This window comes from Alligator sinensis, unplaced genomic scaffold, assembly GCF_000455745.1.
Source record: "Alligator sinensis unplaced genomic scaffold, ASM45574v1 scaffold448_1, whole genome shotgun sequence".
Taxonomy (NCBI): Eukaryota; Metazoa; Chordata; order Crocodylia; family Alligatoridae; genus Alligator; species Alligator sinensis.
Window position 1 is genome coordinate 4,264,933 of NW_005841870.1, and position 6,013 is coordinate 4,270,945.

Here is a 6,013-nt window from a genome sequence, read left to right on the forward strand (position 1 = left end):
CATCTGTCAGTGCCCACAGTTCTCAGTTTCTTGCTCTCTGCTGAAAAAAGAAAGATTTACAGATTCGATAAGCTTTTCTGTATCCTTTCTTAGGCCCCTGGCACACGTTTTAAGGTGCAATTAACATGTTAACTGCATAAACAGTGCTAGATGTTGTCTGCCTTGGCTGACTGCTCGAAGTTGACTGCCTTGCCCTGCAGCTCCAAAACAGCTGTGGAAAAAGATGCTCTAAAACACCTTGTACTTTAAAGGCAAGGCACTTTAGACATCCTGGCCACAGGGACCCCAGTGTTGGGGAGAGACTCCTAGGAGGGAAATCAGTTGATTCCCCCTGTCCAGCACTTGCAAACCCATGCTCTGCACCCTGTTCGCAGTGACATGATGGACTAAATATGGTGTGGCAAGAGGCATGACTTTTGGGATTTGGGATTAGATCCTAACACATCATTAAATGAATGTCTGCCAATCTCCTTAGTGTAATTGACTATCACCTTTGCTCAGTCTGGAGTGATTTTTAGGAAGTTGGCTACAAGGGTTTTCTATTCAGAATCCTCAACTGCTCCTGAAGTATTTGTCAGTTTTCAGCCATTTGGTTTTTCTGGAGAGTGATTCAGACTGACTTCAGTATTCGTGTTCCCTTGAGAAATGCCTTTGCCTTTCTGGCACCAGTTTTGAGTCCTCATTAGCGAACCAGAAATGAAAGAATGCATTACATTTTTAAAACCAACTACGTGCTGTGCCAACAGCTTCCCCTGGCCAGTTCTTGGAACCCAGCCTCTCTTCAATGACCTCTGTTTACTCCTTAACTCCTTAAAATATCTGAATTTCACAGATGGGGCTGGCAATTCTTCTTCACAGTTGGTTTTATTTCAATAACGTTCTGGGGGTTGATTTTCCATTTAATTTCAGTATGATGCTGCCGCTGCTTATAAGCCAGCAACATGGCACTGTGCATAAAGCAAAACTCTGGTACAGGGTTCCTCCTATTTGATGCTGATCCAGACTCCTTATGTTCATATATATGTTCAGCTTCAAGGTGGGTAGGGGATAATGAAATGGGACAAAATGTGGAATGTACAGAGTAAGTTTCCTTCACCAAGGATCAGGGGATTCTTAAGAAATGGAAAGATGATAGCAGAGGGTAAAAGAGAGTAATAGACTGGAAGTGACAAAGAAATGAGTTTCCTTGCTTCTCTCCCACGCACAGGTCAGACTGCCCTGTCCAAGTGATTTTTGAAAGGCAACCCACCTCGGAGAGTTCCTACTCCTCACGTGCAGATAGATGGTTTGTGTCCTTTGGTCTGTACTTCTGGAATTGAAGGCTGACATGCTCTGAAATGCTGTGCACGCAAAGTGATAATACTGTTTAATTTTGTATTCCATTGTGTGGCAAACTCCAGAAGGTTCAGCATTGTCACAGTTTCCTCATGTCTGCACAGATACAGATAAAGGAATATATCTGTCCTTCTGGTTGCGGCACTCTTAAAGGCAGTTTGGAGTAGGAATCGGCTCTGGAAGGAGATGCTTGTCAAAGCCTGTGGATTAAAGGAAAAACCAGCTGAACCTATGATTTTAAAACCCTGCTGTTAATCTGGGAGGCCTAGCAGACTACAGGAGTAGTTGAGTTTAAGGTGCTGAAAGCAGCAGCTGTGATATTTTAAAGTCTGCTTAATGTTTACACTTAAAAATTACAGTCATTTTTTTTGTAAATATGTGTACGTCAATCTTTATTTTTCTTTCACCCTCTAACGGCTATTTTTTAATATCTAATGATGTAACTGGGTATGTGTGTAGGAAATTGAAGTCTAAACCACATCCAAAATATTGGTAAATATCTTGGAAGTAACGCAAAGAGAAAACACGTATACTGCTATACAAGAAATAATTTGAGGTAAGAAATATTTGTTTTGATTTATATCCACTTGCTTCTTAACTTAGGTCTCTGAAGGTCATTGCAATAATTACCAGCTCCAGCAGCCAGTGCCCATTTTAGAGGTGAACAATCAAGACCCTTATCCAGGGCCTTAGGCCATGATGAGGCCAAGGGGGGCCCATTAAGCTAAGTTAGGTCATGGACGTAGGGCAGCAGTTTAAGTCATCCCTTGTGTGGATGAGTGAAGGGACATGGCCCATGTCTTACTTTCTGTCTGGGGTCCCTGTATTTACGAGTGCTATCCTGCTGCAGAGTAAATTGGTTTACTCCAGCCTTACAGGGGCGCACACATAAGCACCGAGATGTTTACTGCACAACTAATTAGCTCATGTAGTTGTTCCCTGTGTGCATTGAATCCAATGATAGCTACAACGCACATGGTAGGAAGTTAGGATTGCACACAGGAGCAGTCTTAGGCCTTGGCTAAGTGCTACAGGCATTCTTAAAAACTTGTCTGTTTTGCCTCAATAAGGTTACCCTCTATTTAGTGTAGAGATTGACCAGTGGATGCAGCAAATACAGATGTAATGCTTTCTCAAGTCATTGTCAGTTGTCTAAGTGGATGTGGGCTTCTAGCCCCACATGGAGGGGACACTGGGATAATATCTGAACTATGAGTGATCTTGTGTAGCTGCAGAGATCCTACTTACCTCCGCAACCAAAAGGTGCCTGTTTTGCTCGGACATGTGCAGTGGACGCTCCATAGGCTCCAGGGCTCCTGCCTCAAGGTACTAATGAATCTCACAGTGCCTTTGGGAACTGATGGCACCCACCAATCACCCTAAACAGAACAGCACCAGGGACAGCCATTTGGCAAGGGAAATCAGTTGTGTTAGAAGGAGGAGTGAAGAGCAGCAGTTGGGGCTTATGCATATAAGCTTGAGCATTGCAGCGTTTCACAGTTCAGTTTCAAGTGTATCTAATGATTTCTCTTTTAATTCCTCTTTAATTAAAATCTCTGTCTCCTGGAGTCATGTTATTAAATGAGGATCTCCACTTTAATTAAAACAAAAAAGCTAGTAGCCGGTTTTTTATTTATTTAGCATATGATGATACAGTGATCACAGAGGGTTGGTTGGCTGTGAAGAAGTTTGCTCCAAAAGCAGAATGCCAATAATAAGAAGAAATATTTCTACAGTGTTATAGTTTTCAAACTGCTCCCCATGATCTTCAAGGGCCTGACTTCTGAAAATTTTCAGATTAAAATGGAATTCAGCACTGGCAATGTGCTGGGAGCAGCTGTATTTTAGATTATATGTTAAGTCCCAGCCCTCATTGTATGCATCATGGAGCAGAGTCCTTCACTGCCACTCCACATAACTCGGTGCTGCTGCAAAAGAAAGGGTTTGCTGAAGGAGTGCCAGCCAGGGGCTACCTGTCCATGTCCTGATCAGCAGCAAGATTTAATTACTGGACAGCTGGATGTGATTTTCCTTCACACATCTGCACAACAAATAGACCACTGCTCATCAAGCATGTCTTTCCAATTTGCTTCAAAGCAAACCACTTCAGAGTCCAAACAAATCACTGCTGAAAAACAAAGTGCTGGTACTGGCACATGAAGAGAAAAAAAAACTCTGCAGCCACTGTGCAGCTGTTTCCGTTTCTTGTGGCTCAGTCCTGAGAGAGCAGGGCTAAGTGTCTGGGCCTGAGTGATAGAGGCACTGAGCATCTGCTCTTTCCACTAACTGCAACCAGAGTTGTGGATACTCTGTACTCATAACACTAATGGGAAGCTCATTGAAATGTTTTCTGCTACACACACTGCAGCTCTCTGCTCAAAGCGCCTGATGAGCATGGTCCTCTGGATGCAGAGCTGTCTCTCTCAGTACAGTGTATCACCTGCAAAGCTTTCAGTATAACTATTTTAAGTTATGTAGGCAAAAGGCATAGTTCCTCAGATAATAGTGAATAAGTGCTAACCCCTTGGAGTGGGTGCAGCTGTAGCTTCACAAGAATTGAAGGGCCAAGTAGCACAGAGCTTACAGGGATGCAGTTTCCAGTAGCCCTGGCACTATCCTCTGCCTGCAGGCACAGCTGGATCTTCTTCTTTCATAGGGTTAAAAAACCCAACATAGGTTCCTAATGGAGTATCAGCAACCTCACTGCACCTGGAGGGGCTCAATTCAATATCAGACTCAGACTGAGTTTTGGACGGCGATGGAAGGTTGTCATAAAGCAGTGATTTCCAGCTAGGGTGCTGCAGTACCCTGGGGTGTTTTGATTCATAGATTCATAGAAGTAGGGCCGGAAGGGACCTTGCAGATCATCAAGTCCGACCACCTGCCCTGGCAAGAGAGAGAACTGGGCTCAAATGACCCCAGCTAGGTAGCCTTGAGATGCCTTGAGACACCCTGGGGTGCCTTTCAAGGGTGCCATGCAATGTGAGCACTGTTAGGTGTGCAAACATGATTCACAAGATAAACCCAGAGATTTCAAAGAGGAGTTCATAGCTTTGAAAGCATTCTGACCTGTCGCAGGCTTTCTGAGTTATTTGTAACAGAATAATTAGTCTTATTATTTGTCTGTAGTAAAAAAACAAGTGAAAACTATAAACTGGTATAGGTTGTAGCCGTTTTGGTCTAAGGACATAGAACCTTGCCTGGCTATTGGGTAAATCTGATATCTTTTATTAGATCAACTCACACAGTTGGAAAAATTCTGCTTTGCAAGCTTTTGCGTACAAAAACCCTTTGTCAGGCTGAGGATGCATCTGCAGTTGGTGTGTGCTCTTCCTGGATGGAAGAAACAGTAAAGAAGCCAGAGGCCAGTATGCATGCAAGAAAGCTGGTCAGTAAAAATGGAAATTGAGGAGTCAGTGGGTGAGAGAGAGGCGGTGGGGGGGGCAGGAATTAATTGAGTTCTTGTGAGAATCTCCTGAGAAAGAAGGCTTGGAGCTGCTCCATGAAAGCAGAGTGGGGTTAAGAGGGTCCCTGGAAAGAGATAGAAAATGCTGCATAGAAGAAAGGCTCTGTGCTGCACTCAGTACTCAGGCCTAAATCCTGTTCTGCTGTTAGATGAGTAAATAGTTTTTTCATGGCTCAGGTAGCTGAGGAAATGGCATTTCAGGCCACAAATGTGAATATTAGGTCCTGAGCTGACATGTACCTCTGTGCTAAGTCACAGAATGGAGGAGAAAGCGAGCATGTCCACATGACACATTTACTGTGGAGCTACCCAGTTAGCTCAGCAGTAAATGTCTCAGTGTCTACACAATGTAGCCCTATTAGGCCACAGCAAACTAATAAACTTTGCAGCAGGAGAGTATTTGTAAATTCAAGTACTCTCCTGCTGCAGAGTGTTTTACTCCTGCCAGCGAGGCCCACAGTGGAGCACCCCCATATCCCAGCCAGCCCCTCCGCAGCACACCGAGCCAGGGAGAGCAGCTCCAGGCTGGCAGGCTGACCCCTCTGCCCCCTGCCAGCTGGAGCTGCTCCGACTCAGCTCAGCATGTTGCAGTCTCAGGCGCACATTCAAACAGCATACCTGGAAGCAATGAACTCTAGCACGATAAGCACTGGAGTTTATTCCTTCAAATTTATGGCACGTGGAGATGCACCCAGTGTGACCTACTTTCCAGCCCAGGCTTTAGTGCATTTGTCTGGATTGAGAAACCCCACGGTCTATGTCCCTTGCATGTAAAAGGGAATTCAAACTGTTACAACCCAAAGGGTGTGATTTTTGTTTTTGTGTGCTTCGGCACTGCTAAATTGTCCCCGCTAAATTGTAGCTTCTTTGCACGGTGGAGTTTTCTGCTGCAAAAGAGAACCCCGGTGCAAGGGAAAATTTCCCGCCAATTTGAAGCTTTCTTTGCAGGGTGCATTTCTTTGTTGCAGCACAGAAATGCTCGTTGCAAAGAGTTCCCGCCATTTGTATGCTAATTCGAGTCCCATTATTGGCCAGTTCTAAATTATTCACACGTGGCGGCTAGTGATTGGCTTGCTAACCGTATAAAAGGCTTGAGTGGTTTCCGCCCAAGTTGGAGGACTCCACGAACAAGGGAGGAGGAGACTTCACGCTGTGTGAAGATCTCTAAGCGCTGCGGATCCTTACAGACCCAGTGCATTTAAAGCAGGCAAC